Here is a 17474-nt window from a genome sequence, read left to right on the forward strand (position 1 = left end):
TCCGAACGGGATGCTCTTTGTAGGAGAGGTCTTCTTGGAGGTCGATGGACTCGTGATCAACTGCACGGCCCGGATCCTTGAAGCACTTCTTGAGCTGTGACACGTGGAAGACATCGTGCACTTTTGAGAGCTTCTCAGGAAGTTCAAGGAGGTAAGCGACTTCACCACGCTTTGCTAGAACTTTGAAGGGTCCAATGTATCTTGGTGCCAGCTTGCCTTTGATACCAAAACGATGTGTGCCCCTCATTGGAGTAACACGGAGGTAAGCTTGATCTCCAGGTTGATAGATCATATCACGGTGCTTGCTGTCATAATAGCTTTTCTGCCGAGATTGTGCTATCTTCAGATTGTCACGAATGATTCGCACCTTTTCTTCAGCCTCGTTGATAACATCGGGGCCAAAGATTTGCCTTTCACCAGTCTCAGACCAGTTTAGAGGTGTTCTGCATTTGCGACCATAGAGAGCTTCGAAAGGTGCCATGCCCAAACTGGCTTGATAGCTGTTGTTGTAAGAGAACTCAGCGAATGGAAGGCATTCTTCCCATTTCATGCCGAAGGAGATAACACAAGGCACGGAGCATGTCCTCAAGAATCTGATTGACTCTTTCGACTTGCCCACTCGTTTGTGGATGGTAAGCTGTGCTGAAGAGCAGATTAGTTCCCATAGCTTTTTGAAAGCTTGCCCAAAACCTGGAAGTGAAGATACTTCCGCGATCAGAGCTTATTTCCAAGGGAACACCATGAAGAGAAACAATCTTTGCTGTGTAGAGCTCAGCCAACTGACTAGCAGATATTGTCTCTTTGACAGGAAGGAAATGAGCAACCTTGGAAAGACGGTCGATCACCACGAAGATAGCGTCATTGCCTTTGCGAGTCTTTGGAAAACCAGTTCTGAAGTCCATCTCAATCTTATCCCATTTCCACTCAGGAATTTTCAGTGGTTGGAGGACACCGGCAAGTCTCTGATGTTCTGCTTTGACACGGCGACAGACATCACATTCTGCCACGTAACGAGCAACATCCCTTTTCATCCTAGTCCACCAATAGGTAGACTTGATATCGAGATACATCTTTGTGCTTCCAGGATGTATAGAAAGAGAGTGTCGTGAGCTTCTTTGAGAATGAGGTTTCTCAGATCTGGGTCGTTCGGAACAACAAAACGACCTTGGAAGAACAGACTCCTTGATCGTCGATAGAGAAGGACTTGTACTTGGGCTTGTGCATATTCTCTTTGATGTTCTTGCTGCAAATATCTCGCAACTGTCCTTTTCGGATCTTATCTTCAAGAGTCTGCGTGATCACCAAGTTTGCAAGGTAGCCTTGGGGAACGAGCTCAACATTCAATTTCCTGAATTCTTCATAAAGAGCAGGTTGACTTTCTTGAATCATGAGGTTGTTGCAATAGGATTTGCGACTAAGGGCGCTTGACCATGACATTAGCTTTGCCTGGAGTGTAGCTGATAGACAGATCAAAGTCCTTGATGGTTTCCATCCATCTCGTTTGACGGAGGTTCAAGTTGGGTTGTGTGAAGATGTATTTGAGACTCTTGTGGTCGGTGAAGATCTCACATTTGTTGCCCAACAAGTATTGGCGCCATGTTATTAAAGCATGTAACACGGCTGCAAGCTCGAGATCATGTGTGGGATAGTTGAGTTCATGCTTTTTCAACTGACGAGAAGCATACACCACAACTTGACGTTCTTGCATGAGGACATCACCCAGTCCATGAAGAGAGGCATCACAGAATATCTGGAAAGGTTTAGAAGTATCTGGAAGAACAAGGATAGGTGTGGAAGTGAGCTTCTGCTTGAGGAGGTCAAAGCTTTCTTGACATTGAGGAGACCAAAGGAACTTCTTGTCTTTCTTCAGGAGATCGGTAAGAGGTTTGGCGATCTTGGAGAAATTCTCAACGAAGCGGCGGCAGTAACTTGCCAAACCGAGGAAACTTCTCACTTGCTTGACATTCTTCGGAGGAAGCCATTCAACGATCACCTTGACGGTTTCAGGATTGACAGCGATGCCTTTTCCGGAAATGACATGGCCAAGATAGACGACTTGAGGAAGCCAGAATTCACATTTGGAGAACTTGGCATAAAGACGATGTTCACGAAGCTTCATGAGGATGAGGCGAAGATGCTCTTCATGCTCCTCATTGGACTTGGAGTAGACAAGGATATCATCGAGATAGACTACCACAAACTTGTCGAGGTATTCCATGAAAATGTAGTTCATCAACCGAGAGAAAGTGGCAGGAGCATTAGTGAGGCCAAAAGACATGACGGTGTATTCATAGAGACCATAACGAGTTTTGAAGGCTGTCTTGGGTACATCCTCTTTGCGGATTTTGATTTGGTGATAACCGCTTCTCAAATCCATCTTAGAGAACACAGTTGCACCCGCAAGCTGATCAAAGAGCTCATTAATGCGAGGAAGAGGATATGTATTCTTGATCGTTTTCTCATTGAGAGGGCGGTAGTCAACCACCAATCGATCAGTTTTATCCTTTTTCTTCACGAAGATGGTAGGACATTGACATAGGCATCCCCAATGGGCCTGCCGAAGATGGTACCCGGGGTTTACTGAAGGCCCACGACTCGAAGAATATAAAGATCGGAAGCCCAAGATAGTATTAAGGAAAGCTAGAGTTGTATTATGAAAAACATACTTGTAATCTTGCGGGACGAGTTAGAAACCTTCCCGGACTCTGTAACTTGTGTATTACGAATCCCTCGGCTCCACCTCCTATATAAGGGGGAGTCGAGGGACAAAGAGAGGATCGATTCATTGTTTCACGTAACCCTAGTTTTCATAATCGTCGAGTACTTTTCGGCTGAAACCTTCGAGATCTACTTGCCCTCTACTTCCAACTAAACCCTAGTCTACAATCCGTAGGCATTGATAAGTTAATCCCTTGTCAATTGGCGCCGTCTGTGGGAATTAGAGGTGTCAAGGAGCTGATCTCGATGGCACGTTCAAGATCGTCGACTTCGTCAACTGCAAGCAACGCGATGAACAGAGGTAAACAGATCGAAACTGGTTTAGTCCATTTTATTCCTCACCCGCCCTCCCGTTTGGATGCATATGCGTATCTGGAGGAGCCCATGGAGATGACGTTCGGAAAGTTCTACTTCCGCGTCGAGAAGGAAGGAGCATATCGTCTCGAAATTCCGATCTCATCGGGATTAGCAGCGGTCGATCCCGATTTTTCGAGCTCGACATTGTCAATCGAGTCAGGCGACGAGGAAACTTCATCGCCACGCTTCATCAGCACCAGGGCAAGCGAAAAACTCACCAAGATCTTCAGCGACATGTCCTTTGAGTCATCCGCGGACTCCGATATAAGCGATGACTCGAGCAACATAGGCAGCTTCAACTTCATCGACGAATCCACCATTGTTGGAAAGGTCTTCACCAATCTCTATGATGGTGTCACCAAACCCGACAAAATTCAGAGTCCAAAATATCATCAGATCTACGCTATTGGAGAAACAAGTCGCGAACAGGAGACATCAGAGAACTTCGACGATGCGGGAAATCCGTACGTCGATCCTGCAGATCTCACGCGAGGTCTAGGAACAAAATATATCGGCACGGGGACACGAGAGATGGTACGATTTCCGCGAGCGGTATGGGATCGAGTCGCAAGAGCTATTAATGGTACAGAGCCGATAACCATAACAGCGACACCTGAGGAGTTACAAGCGTATCAATATAGGCTTGCACGTACCAGGCGAGAGCTTGAGAAACAAAAGATCGAGCTGGACAGGAGACAGGAAGCAGCTTCTGCATCAAGCAGGCGAAGAGCGGAGCTGAGTCGACAATCAGGCACTCCGGGAAGCAATCACAGGGAAGCTCGCAACAGGGCAAGATCTCGACTGCAAAATATACCTGAGGCAGATAGGGAGAATCTGGTTCAAAATCTCGACATGTCCTTTATGTCGATAGACACGAGGGGTAATATTATCCCTAAGACACCAGAAGCTGGGTACATGGCGACGCAAGCTTTCATTCTTGCATCCAAGCCACCTCCCGGAGATCCAAGAGAAGCATTGTACAATATGGCCATGGCAGGAGTTGGAGCCATGGGGACGGCGTTTATAAATTCGCCTCCCGAAGGACCCGCAAGGCAAAATAGTCCACGACCCACTGCAGTAGTACAAGGTCCCGAAAGAACGAGTGGAGCACGAGACACAGCAGCACAAGCACGGGTGGATAGAGCACGACAAAATAGAAGGGAACATCGACATTACCCAGAGATAGATGACGAGGATATGTGCGGGTTACCGTGCTTCACAAGGAGGGTCCGGAAGACTCGAGTTCCTTCAGGGTTTAAGTTACCCGATAATTTCAAAAAATTCGATGGCTTGCAAGATCCCGAGGATTGGTTAGTTGATTACCTCGAGACGGTGAAGCTGATAGGCGGAACCAGAGCAACAGCCATGTAGAGCATTCAAGTACACCTGAGCGGAGCCGCAAGATCTTGGATAAAGAAGCTTCCTCCGGGTTCCATCGACAGCTGGGAAAGCTTTGAGGATGTTTTCGTCAAGAATTTCCAATCCACCTGCAAAAAACCGGCGTCGTTAGAAGAGCTGAGGGCGTGTAGACAAAAGCATGATGAATCAATGAGAAAATACATCCAGAGGTGGAACATCATTAAAAACTCGGCAGAGAACATATCTGACGAGAGAGCAATAGACGCGTTCGTGGTAGGAATTCGACGAGGAGATTTTGTCGAAGACTTGGGGAGAACCAACCCGAGGACAGTATCAGCATTAATGGAGATAGCAAACAGGTGGGCAGATGGAGAAGATGCTGTTCACAATAAACGGCACAGGTCACCAGAGGAGGACCGTAGTCGAAATTTTCAAAATATGCGACGTTTTCCTCGGCAGTATTCAAGTTATGATGCTCCTGGCCAAATATCGGCTGGTTTTCGAGGAAATACTGGAGGAAACAATAGAGATGAATACCAAAGGAGCAGCGAGCAGCGAGGCGACAATAGAGATGATTCCCGAAATAACAGGCAAAATAGTGGACCAAGGTTCCAGAGACCATATGTATCTCCTGAGGATATGATGAACGGGCCATGTCAGATGCATTTCTATCTCGACAATAATGGGAAGAGGCAATCAGGACATCTGCAGAAGGATTGTCGGAACTTTCAAGCAATGTTGAGGTTTGCAGGGCAAGCCAATGCTCAGGCAGCAAGTAGGAATCCCCAGGGACCTAGGAGTGAGATCCACCTACCACCTCCTCCCGCAATTACGGACGAAAATCGGCACCAGCTCAGAATAGCGGCAGCACCACACCCACCTCCATATGTCGACCCCAACTCCAACGGTGCGGTCTCGATGATTCAGAAAGCTAGGCCATCTAACAGGGCTCAGAAAGTAATCTCGCGACAAGTGTTCATGGCAGAGAAGATGCCTCCACCAACGATTGAGTACCTAAATTGGTCCGGACAGGACATTGGCTTCACAATAGCGGATCACCCGCAGCAAGTTCCTCGACCAGGGCAATCAGCACTTATCTTACCAGCAGTAATCGCAGGATTCGACGTATCTCGAGTATTCATAGATGGAGGCGATAGTCTAAACCTTATGTATGCGGATACATTAAGGAAGATGAACATATCCCTGGCAAACTTAAAACCTACGGACACACGTTTCCATGGTATCACGCCGAGAGAAGCCGAGTTATCCGGCCAGGGAAGATCAATCTCGACGTTCAGTTTGGAACCCGAGAAAATTACAGAATAGAAAGGCTGGAGTTCGAAGTTGTGGATTTCCCGTCGCAATACCACGCCTTATTGGGACGACCAGCATATGCCAGGTTTATGGCGGTACCACACTACACGTACTTATTATGGAGGTTACCTGGACCTAAGGGACCAATTACGATCAAAAGCGTTTTGCGTTAGGCGATAAATGCGACAAGGATTTTCATCGACTATCAGAAACCTTCGGGATGCGGGCGAGAATATATGGAGTCAAAGCTAACAACTGATTATGATGTGTTACCAGATGTAGGAAGGCCACTCAGGGAGCCAACCTTTAACACTACCAAGAATTCTAAGGAGGTGCAGATTCACCCGACAGATCCAAAGAAAACGACGTCCATTGCAACAGACATGGATCTCGCATAGGAAAGCGCGCTCGTCGAGTTCCTCCGTGAGCACTGGAAAATCTTCGCATGGTGCCAGCTGACATGCCAGGAGTACCCAGGGAACTCGCCGAGCACCACCTAAGCTTGGATCCAATAGCGAGACCAATTAAACAACCTTTACGGCGTTTTTCGGAACCAAACCGCAAAGCTATCTTTGTCGAAATTAATCGACTCAGAGAAGCGGGATTCATCAAAGAGCTGCATACAGAGGCCACGTGGGTAGCTAACCCAGTGTTGGTCCCGAAGAAAAACACGAAAGTCCTTCGCATGTGCGTCGACTTCACGTGTCTCAATAAACATTGTCCAAAGGATCACTTTCCCCTCCCAAGGATCGATCAAATTATCGACTCCACGGCAGGATGTGAACGTCTTTCCTTCCTGGATGCATATTCTGGTTATAACCAGATCAGACTAAAAGAAGAGGATGAGGTCAAGACAGCGTTCATAACACCTTATGGCGTGTTTTGCTACAAAACAATGCCCTTTGGTTTGAAAAACGCGGGAGCAACATATTAGCGGATGATGCAGAAGTGTCTCGCAACACAGATTGGGAAAAACGTACAAGTATACATCGACGATATCGTCATAACAACAAAAGAGGGATCAACATTGATCGAGTACTTAAAGGAAACTTTTGACAACCTCGACAAGTTTTGCCTCAAGCTGAACCCGACAAAGTGCTCCTTTGGCGTTCCTGCGGGAGAACTTCTCGGGTTCTTAGTTTCAGCAAGAGGAATCGAAGCCAATCCAGAGAAAATTCAAGCTATTGTAACAATGAGGAAGCCAACAAAGTTGAAAGAAATACAACAATTAAGCGGGCGAGTCGCAGCTTTAAGCAGATTCGTCGCGGGCGAGGAGAAAAGGCGTTGCCGTTTTACGCTTTGATCAAGCAAGGAGAGAAGTTTCAATGGAACGAAGAGGCAGACAGAGCTTTCGAGGATCTCAAGCGCACAATCTCGACACCACCAATCCTAGTGGCGCCTAAGGAGAAGGAACCTTTATTGTTGTACATCGCAGCTACGCCTCAGGTGGTCGACAAGACTTGTAGTCGAAAGAGAAGAAGAAGGAAAACTCCATGGAGTACAGAGGCCGGTATATTTCATCAATGAAGTTTTATCGCCATCAAAACAGCGGTACCCACAGTACCAGAAGCTAGCATATGGAGTGTTTACAACCGCAAGAAAACTGCGGCACTATTTTTCGGCGCATCCGATAATAGTGGTCAATGAGGCGCCCTTATCCAATATATTAAACAATCCAGAAGCTACGGGTCGTGTCTCCCTTTGGGGAATAGAACTTTCCCCTCGGGACATCACGTACGAAAAAAGAAAAGCAATAAAGTCGCAAATTTTACCAGACTTCATCGCAGAGTGGATGGAGTTACAAAATACGGGACCCCCGGATTTATCGAGAACTTGGACTATGAACTTCGACGGGTCCAAGAGATTGGAAGGAGCTGGAGCAGGCGTGATACTAATATCACCTGAAGGCGACAAATTAAAATATGTCTTACGGATGACGTTCCCAAACGCGTCTAACAATGAGGCAGAATACGAAGCTCTTATACACGGGATGAAGATGGTGAAGGCTTGTGGCGCAACTCGACTAAAAATATTCGGTGACTCGCAATTGGTGGCTCAGCAAGTCATGAATCAATGTGATGCAGTCAATGATAGTATGATAGCATACAAAGAAGTATACAACGAGCTAGAGAAGGCTGTTTGATGGATGCGAGGTAAATCACATCAGCGGTGAGCAATGATGAAGCCGATGTTCTTGCAAACATCGGGTCGCAGTGTCTCGCGATTCCACCAGGCGTATTCTGGGAGGAGATAACTGAGAGATCTACAAAGTCGAAGAAGCCAAAAAAGAAGGAGAAGGACAAGAAACCCTCGGGGGCTACAAAAGAAGCACCAGAAGAAGAAGAGGAACAGGACCTAGTAATGATGGTACAAATTCCATGGATGCAAGCGTATATATCATACATCCTACGAAAAGAAATACCCGACGATCCAGTTGAAGCAAGGCGAGTTATCAGACGTTCTAAAGCCTTTTTGTGGTCAAAGGGGAGCTGTACAAACGAAGTATTTGGAGTGTTACAAAGGTGCGTCACCCGAAGAAGGAAGGATGATCCTGAAGGATGTACATGAAGGAATATGTGGTCATCATGCCAGCAGTCGGGCTATAGCAGCCAAGGTTTTCAGGGCAGGATTTTATTGGTTGACAGCAATCGAGGACGCAAAAGAAATAGTTCGTACTTGCGACGCGTGCCAGAGATTTGCCGCAAAACCTCACTCTCCGGCGGCGGGAATTGATGCCAATACCGTTGTCTTGGCCCTTTGCTCGGTGGGGTCTCGATATGGTGGGAAAATTACACAAAGCTTCGCCAGGAGGATACGAGTACATGCTCGTCGCTGTCGACAAATTCACAAAGTGGATAGAAGCGAAGCCGATAAATTCGCCGGACGGAGCGTACGTCGTTAAGTTCGTGAAAAGTATCGTTTTCAGATTTGGAGTACCTCATAGCATCGTCACGGACAATGGTAGTAACTTCACATCCAAGGAATTCAAGGCATATTGTGCGAGAGGTAGGCATCAAACTACACTTTGCATCAGTTGCGCACCCGCAGACCAATGGACAAGTCGAGAAAGCCAATGGTATCATCTGTAATGGTATCAAGAAGCGTCTGTTAGCACCATTGGAGAAAGCTAGACATGCTTGGCCAGACGAGTTGCCCAGTGTGTTATGGAGTATTCGAACAACACCAAATACAGCGACACAGGAAACTCCGTTTTTCCTGGTCCATGGAGCTGAGGCAGTATTGCCAATAGAAATAGAGCACGATTCTCCAAGAGTAACGGAATATGACGAAGAAGCTTCAAGACAAGCACTGGAGGATGATGTCGATGCACTTGATGAAGCTCGAGATGAAGTGTTATCACGGGTCACCAAGTATCGACAAGACACGAAAAACTACCACGGTCGACGTTTGCGACCAAGATCCTTTCAGTGGGCGACTTAGTTCTTCGGCTCACACAAAAAAGCCATGAAAAACTCGAAGTCGCCATGGCTTGGCCCTTACATCGTCACGAAGTAATCGAAGGAGGAGCATACGGGATAAAGGACAAGAAGACAGGGGTTGCTGAGCAAAACCCCTGGAACGTGGCGCAACTCAGGCGGTTCTACGCTTAGAGTCGAAATATAGTTCCTCCTTTGTAAAAATACAATGTACTGAAACGCCCGCGAGCTTTCAGACGCACTCTTTTCCTTTTCAGGGCACCGAGTGGGGCTGGAAAGGTTTTTAATGAGGCGGGCTCGTGGTCTTTACAATATAGTAAAGATAGTGGAGATACACCCTTTTTCTTCGACAAGCTCGGGGCTCGCGCCCGAAGTTACAATATATATATATATACATTGCTGAAAAGTACAACTCGCAAAAAATATTTTGCCTTGGTGCAAAGCACCTCGCAAATCAATGAAGATACAAAATAGTGATCAACAAAAAGCTCGGGGGCTCATACCAGCAAATACAATATACTCAGTAAAAAAATATTTGCCTTGGTTTAACCTCGCAAACACAATAAAGAAAATCGCCACCGAAACACTCGGGGGCTGGGAAAAATATATATATCTTTGTTTTACAACATATATACAGCAAGTTACAGCTCCTTTCGACAAAGAAGTTATCTACCGAAGAAATAAATTTAGTCATGTCCTAATAGATCGTCAATGTTGATTTTGTCTTCTTCGGCAGAGGCACCCAGAAAATCGGCATAATGGCCGTCTGCAAAAAAGTCGGCATCCATTCGAAGAAGATCACCAATTATTTCTTCAGCCACTGGTGTAACTACTGCATCAATTCTATCGACACCTACCCTCCGTCGCCTCAGCCTGGTATGAACTTTTTCAACCACCTTGGTCATATCAAGTTTTGAGTGGCAGATCTGAAGCATGATAAGGGCAAACCTGGCACCAGCTATTAGTTGAGCTCTTACAAAACCATGGATTTTGTGCGAGTCCTTAAACTTGTCCATCAGCTCAGGAAGGGTCTTAGGCTGAATATTACGGGGAAACATGGAGTTGTAAATCATGGACAACGTCTTGGTACAGAATTCGAGGAATTCACGAACTTGGCATGAGCGGTCTTGAAATCTGACGATTTGTCGGGTGCGTTCAGGAGTAGCCCAAAAAAGTACGCCATGGTCAAGTCCCAGGTTAATAAGATAATTTGATCTTGTGTCAACTCGTTGATCTTCGGCATCAGCGTCTAAAAAGGGACCTATTTGGCGACAGTACACCAGTTAAAGGCAGAAAACAGGCAAAGAAAAAAGAGGAAGGTTAAGTTTGAGGAACATACCCGCCATTTCCAGGCTTGCTTCAGACATCAGTTCAAGCATATGATTCTCTCGGCGCGTAGCTTCAGCAGCCTCAGCAATTGCAGTTTCCTTCAACGCTATGGCTTCTTGAGTTTGTTGAACAACTCGTTTTTCATTCTCAGATGATTTTCGAGACTGTTCCATTATCGCGAGAACTTGTTTTTAAAGTTAGAAATTTGTAGTTGTTGATGGAGATCGTCCAAGTCTTCATTATGTGCAAGACTCGAAGAACCTCCAATAAATTCGACAGCGGAGGACCTTTTCGAGCAAGACACAGCAGGCAAAGCAGCCGAGGAAGGCACCGCGGTATAGTTGTCAAAAATTAACTGGAGAGAAATATTTCGATATCAATAACTCGACAACATAGCTTTTCATTAAATAAAGACATATATTTGCATGGCTGTTACAAAGAAAAGTTCCTATTGAACTAATGGGGTAGTTGTCGCCAAAGCTATTGTGGCGACAGCATCAAAAGAAAAGCAAAACAAAAAAGAAAGACAAGGTGGTCTACTTGACCTCCGGCTTCGATGAACTAGGAGCCGGAGTTGGCTTGAATCCAAGGAAAGAAAGGATTTTCTTCGAGTTTGGCTTGGCAGCCTTGATCAAAGATTGCCATCTCTTCGTCTCCATCTTCTGCACATCGCCAACTTTGGCCCAGTCGACGTCTTGTTGACTGTCAGCAACCAAGGCGATGGTGCCTTCAACGCCAATCTTCAAACCTTCTTGTCGAAGACCGTGCCCAAGATCTTCTTGAGAATTGAAGCACTTGGCCAGAGCAGCAAATGTTTTGGGTTCTTCTTTCTTCGAGAAGAAGTATGGAAAAAGCCGCGACATGCCCGAGTCAGCATCAGCAATGCCTTGGCGTGCCTCATCTCCATGAATCTCGAGGAGGAGAGAGCGCGTCGAGAAGGCGATCACCTTCAGGATTGTCGAGCTCATAATCTTGATGCGTCCTCCCTGATAACTCAACATACAGCTTGTCAAAAAAGCACGCCAAGAAAAGCGTGGGTACTCGAAGAACAAGAAATGGTTAGAGCACTTACTAACAAAACGTCGACTCTGTGACTCTAAGTGAGAGATAATCTCTTCCTCGCGGGTGGTTTGCTGAGTGATGTTTTCACTCAAAGAGGTTTCCGCGTTGTGAAGTCTTTTTCGAAGATCTTCAACAACGGCGGCATTTGATTCAGCCTTCTTGCGAGCTTTTTCGCTTTGCTCCAATTTAAGAGCAAGAGCATCAGCGAGTTTGTTGGCTTCCGCAAGATTGGCTGGAAAAACCGACAGTAACAACTGTCATGACAAAAAATATGATGGAGAGTATTCAACCAAAGAAAGCAGCAAAAATAGTATCTTCAAGTTTGTTCGCATGATCACGGTACCCGACAAATTGGGTACCAAGACGGATAAACTCCTTCATCAAAGGCTGAAGAGAGAGCCAAAGAAAGAAAAATCAATATAGTGCGCGAAAGTTCGACAGCGACAAGCGAAAAGGATGCAAAACACAAAAGCGATCCGAAAAATATCGGAACAAAAAAGTAGAAAGGGAAACTTACATCATCCAGTGAAGGAGTCGTGGAATCACCAATTACTTGGGTGGGTTCCTTGGCTGGCTCAATCCTAGCTCTCTTCGGCGAAGAGGCACGGGGGCTCACAACTGGAGCAGTGAGCTCGATGTCTTGATGATGAGTCGAGGTTTTATCCCCATCAGATTGAGCCTCAGAGATAACCAAAGTACGAGGCATTGCTACGTTCGAAAGCAGATCACGTCAATGGGGGGATTTTCATCCTCATCACCACTACAATAAACAGGCAATAATATAAGAGACAACATAGACAAAATATCGGGAGCAAACAACAACGAGCAACAGAGAACTTACGAGCTGACAAGGGCATCCTCGTAAGGGTTGAAATTTGTCCTTTCTTCAGTAGGAACAACTTCTTCGGCAGGAGGTGCGTCGGCTTTGGAGGTGCCAGAATCGACAATTTCATCCCTTTTTCTTTTGTTCCCTGGAGAAACAGCAGAAGGAAGGGAACGAGTCGACTCGCTGGCTTCAGATTCAACTTCTCTTTCAGAGGAAGCCGCAGATTTGTGAGAATCCGCGACTTCATTTTCAGGGCGAGAAGTACCCTGGTTGTCGTCAGTGACAACAGCCTGTTCTTCGACTTCTCCATCTTCAGGAAGAGGAGGAAGAGAAGCTAGAATTGGATGATTCTACAAAGGCAAGAAATGTCGACAAGAAAGTTATGCAGGGGACATCAGCAAAAATAGCAGTCGACAAATAGTAAAATAATCGGGAAGACAAAAAGTCGAGAGGACAAAATACTAGTTGGAGAAAATACCTTGGGGAGAGGGTTGGAGACACTATATGGCTCCACACGGCAGGAAGATGGAATAGGATCTTTCTTGCTGAGCGATGAAATTCTTCGGATAAGTTTCTCCAAGTCCTTTATAGAAAGGTCTTTGGAGAGCCTGTTAGCATCTTTTTCGCCAAAGATACGTCCAAAGGGGATTTTTGCGAGCTGCGCAGAGGCTGCACCCTAATCCTAAGGAAATAAGCTGTGATTTGGATACCCGACAATTCCTTGCCGCGGGTATTCTGAAGCTCATGGATACGAGACATTAGCGCCTCTGTCGCTGTTTTCTCTTCTTCGGTAGCTTCAGCGTCCCAGGAACGGCGGCGAAGAATCTTGGCGCTTCCATCAAAAGGAGCTATGTTGTACTCCACCGAGTTAGCGCTTTCTTCGCGCACATAGAGCCATCTTTTGCGCCACCCTTGGACGGAGTCGGGAATTTGACGTCAAAGTACTCGACGTCGGGGCGAGCAAATAACAACACCACCTATGTTGTAGGCGATGTTGTGGGAGCCATTACGGCGGAGGCGGAAGATGCGCTTCCACAGAGCCCAGTTAGGAGGGACTCCGAGGAAGCATTCACAAAGAGTAATGAAAATTGCGACATGGAGGATGGAGTTGGGAGTCAGCTGATGCAGCTGCACCCCATAAACAAAGAGAAGACCGCGGAGGAAATCGTGAATGGGGGTAGAAAGGCCGCGAATGAGGTGGTCGACGAAACTGACCCGATACTCGATCGGAGGCGAGGGATAGCTTTCTTCTCGGCGGGGAAGCGCAGCGCGTCCTTCGTCTTCATGAGCCCGAGCTTCTTCATCAAGTTCAGGTCTTGGTTGGAGATTTTGGATCTCTCCCACTCCTGCATCTTCCGCCGCCATCTTCGATTCAGGAGTGTTGTGGCGAGTGAGCCGCGCGCGTGGTGGCATTAACAATGGCGAAAGCACAACGTGCGAGTGTGGCTGAGCTCAGGAAGTATTGGGCGCAATGGGGATTTTTGCAGAGGAGAAGCAGAGGTGCGGCACAGGCGAAAGTATGAACGGAGGAAGAAGAAGACCTTATATAGAGAATTGGCGAAGCAGCGCACCGTTGGATGAAGTAATTTTGCGGTGGATGTGGCACACGTGGCTAAGGGGTAAAAGAGTATTTTGACTATAAGGGAACGGAACAGATGCCACAGTGCGTGCGCCAGGAAAAGCGGAGGACGTGGGTCCCCCACTTGCACGATGTGTTAAATTGATGAGGATTACAGGCCCGCAAGACGAGAGAGGAGCGATGCTCGCGTTTTCCCGATACAGTGGTCGTGGCTATCGTCAGTAGTGACGTCACATTGATTAAAGGAAAAATCTCGGCAGTGAAGATTAAGGAAATTGGCGGCAGGAAAAAATTATCGATTATTTCGAGAGCCTTTGATCAAATACAAGTTTTTGCCCAAATGCTCGGGGGCTACTTTGGAAAAAAGAAAAATTCGAGTATGACAAAATAGAAATTGCGAGAGCCTATGATCAAACGCAAGCATTTGTTCATAGCCTCGGGGGCTACTCCCATCGGGAGCGCTGGTCGCGCACCCGATAGATGTGAAAAGCTCGAGAAAGAATGACAATATAGCGGCATAAAGCGTTGAGCCTACAACCAAGCACAAGTCCTTGGCTGTAGCCTCGGGGGCTACTCCCATCGGGAACGCTTTTCGCGTGCCCGATGAAATTATAAAAAGAAGTGAGCATATTTCGAGTTATGCAAATAACTCTGCATATACTCCCATCGGGAAGGCAAGATAAGTCATCCGTGACTCGATAAAATGTGCTATTCCAACAGCCGAAAAAGCACTCGACAATATATTCTCAGAGCGCCAAAGTCGCGAATAAATCTCTGAATGCCGCAAAACTTTGCGAAGGTAAGACCCCAGATCCATTCTGAGCGGCGTGGCACCGTCTCTGACGTCGGTTCGCTACTTTTTTCCGTATCAACAGATACGAAGAAAAATCCTAACGGACGCGTTAGGTACCCGATAAAAATATATGACCGGGCTCGACGAATGGTAAGACCTTAAGCGGCGCCTGTCGAGTTAACACCAGTATCCCGAGATCATGTCCGGGGACGTGATCTTGAAGTAGGTTTTTGCGGATTGCCACTAGAGCAGTTAACTAGTACCTGATCCGTCAGATGAACTAGCCCCAACTACCATTATCCCTGTACAATATAAAATTGCGTATCCAGAGATATGTGATAAGCTTGGCAAAGATATCGAATGCTTATAAAATTGGAGATTTTTCCTGATTCTTCGATTCAAGCAAAATCTCGGGGGCTACTGACATAGGCATCCCCAATGGGCCTGCCGAAGATGGTACCCGGGGTTTACTGAAGGCCCGCGACTCGAAGAATATAAAGATCGGAAGCCCAAGATAGTATTAAGGAAAGCTAGAGTTGTATTATGAAAAACATACTTGTAATCTTGCGGGACGAGTTAGAAACCTTCCCGGACTCTGTAACTTGTGTATTACGAATCCCTCGGCTCCACCTCCTATATAAGGGGGAGTCGAGGGACAAAGAGAGGATCGATTCATTGTTTCACGTAACCCTAGTTTTCATAATCGTCGAGTACTTTTCGGCTGAAACCTTCGAGATCTACTTGCCCTCTACTTCCAACTAAACCCTAGTCTACAATCCGTAGGCATTGATAAGTTAATCCCTTGTCAGACATCCCCATGGAGAAGTGCTTGGCTGAATGAAACCAAGTTTTTGCAACTCATCAAGCTGCTTCTTGAGTTCAGCCAACTCATTTGGACCCATTTTGTATGGCCGCTTTGAGATAGGAGCTGTTCCAGGTTCTAGTTCAATGACGAACTCAACAGCCCTGTCAGGTGGCATACCTGGAAGTTCTTCAGGAAAGACATCAGGAAAGTCGCAAACCACCGGTATAGACTCAAGCTCCGGAAGAGAACTAGGATTCAAAGCAAAGAGCTGAACGGAAGGAGTTTGAGAAGGTGTGTATGTCAAGGTTCCTGACGAAGTAGGAAGAGAAACTGAATGTTCGGCGCAATCAATGACAACTTTGTTGGCCTTCAACCAATCCATGCCAAGGATAACATTGATCTCTGAATTTACAAGAACTATCAAGGAGGCGAGAAAGATATGGCTTCCAATTTGAATTTGGTTACCATGGCTTATCTTCAAAGATATCATTTGTCCTCCGGGAGAGTGAACCAAGAGATTTGATGGTAAGATTTCCATAGGAAACTCGTTGCTTTGAGCAAAACTATCAGATACAAAAGATAGAGAAGCTCCTGTATCGAACAGTACTTTTGCAGGAATAGAGTTAACGAGCAAAGTACCAAGCACGACGTCGGTAGCTTGTTCAGCTTGCTCGATGTTGAGGTTGTTGACGCGAGCAGCCCTCGGACCTTGCCTGGTGTTGTTGTTGAAGGCACGGCCCGGAGCTGGTGCACGAACCATCGCTTGTGTCGGAGTAGAGCGAGGTGGTGGTGGAGGCAGCTTCTGAGGGCAGAAGGTAGATATGTGCCCTGCCTGGCCACACTTGTAGCACGTGGGGTCGGCACGTGGACCCATCGGCCTTGGTCCACCATATGCAGGCCTTGGCGGAGGTTGGTAGGTCCTCTGCGTTAGCTGCGGGGTGGAGGGCGGGCAGCATACCCAGCGTGTGCGGCGCGGGGAGCATACCCAGCTTGTGCAGCTTGTCTTGGCGGTGCGGGATAAGGAACCCACAGCCTGCGCTTCTGAGGTGGCGCTGATGAAGAAGCACCAACCTCTCGAGTATGCTTGCGCGACTCCTCGAACGCAAGCCTACCCGACTCTTCCTTGATGGCAGTGTTGACAAGCTTGTCGAAGGTTTCCACCGTGACATGAGTGAGCGCGTACTTGAGTGCCGGCTTGAGGCCATTACGGAACCTCTTCTACTTCTTGGCATCAGTAGACACTTCTTCACCACCATAGCGAGCCAGCTTAGCGAACTCGATGCTATACGCCATCACGTCTTTGTTGCCTTGAACGAGACTAAGGAATTTCTCCTTCATCCTGTCCATGAGCCCTTCAGGAATGTGGTGGCTCCTGAAAGCTTCCCTGAATTCTTCCCATGTGACATCAGGCGCATTGGCGGGACGCATCTCAAGAAAGTTCTCCCACCATGCGGCGGACCCTCCTGTCAGTAGGTGAGTCGCAAACCGCACCTTGTCTTCTGGGGCGACTCCCGCTGTGTTGAGCATGCGGTTGACATCGCGCACCCAATCATCTGCATCCAGCGGTTCAGGAGTAGAGTCGAATGATCGCGGGTTCAGCTGCAGGAAGTCCCGGATCATCACTCGGCCATAGCCTTGACGAGCTTGATCGAAGTTGTCTTGGGTTTGTCTTGCATCGACCCAACAGCTGAGTCATATGCAACAGGGTTGGTCCCAGCTCAGGGGGTGGTGGAGGTCTAACCATCCTGTTGAGGGAAAACATTAAGACGGTTGAAACAACATATGACAACATAGCTTAACAACAAGGATTCAAGACCAGATAACACATCGATCCATAGAATTCATCAAGGTACACCATACATGGTTCAAGTACACATGAGATCCATACAACCGGA

General features: G+C 47.0%; 1 pseudogene; it reads right to left on the reverse strand.

The window, feature by feature from the left end:
* LOC127303299 (probable RNA-dependent RNA polymerase SHL2) overlaps nucleotides 1–17474 on the reverse strand; it is a 54938-nt pseudogene that overhangs the window by 13366 nt on the left and 24098 nt on the right.

The sequence above is a fragment of the Lolium perenne genome, chromosome 5 (assembly GCF_019359855.2).
Source record: "Lolium perenne isolate Kyuss_39 chromosome 5, Kyuss_2.0, whole genome shotgun sequence".
Taxonomy (NCBI): Eukaryota; Viridiplantae; Streptophyta; class Magnoliopsida; order Poales; family Poaceae; genus Lolium; species Lolium perenne.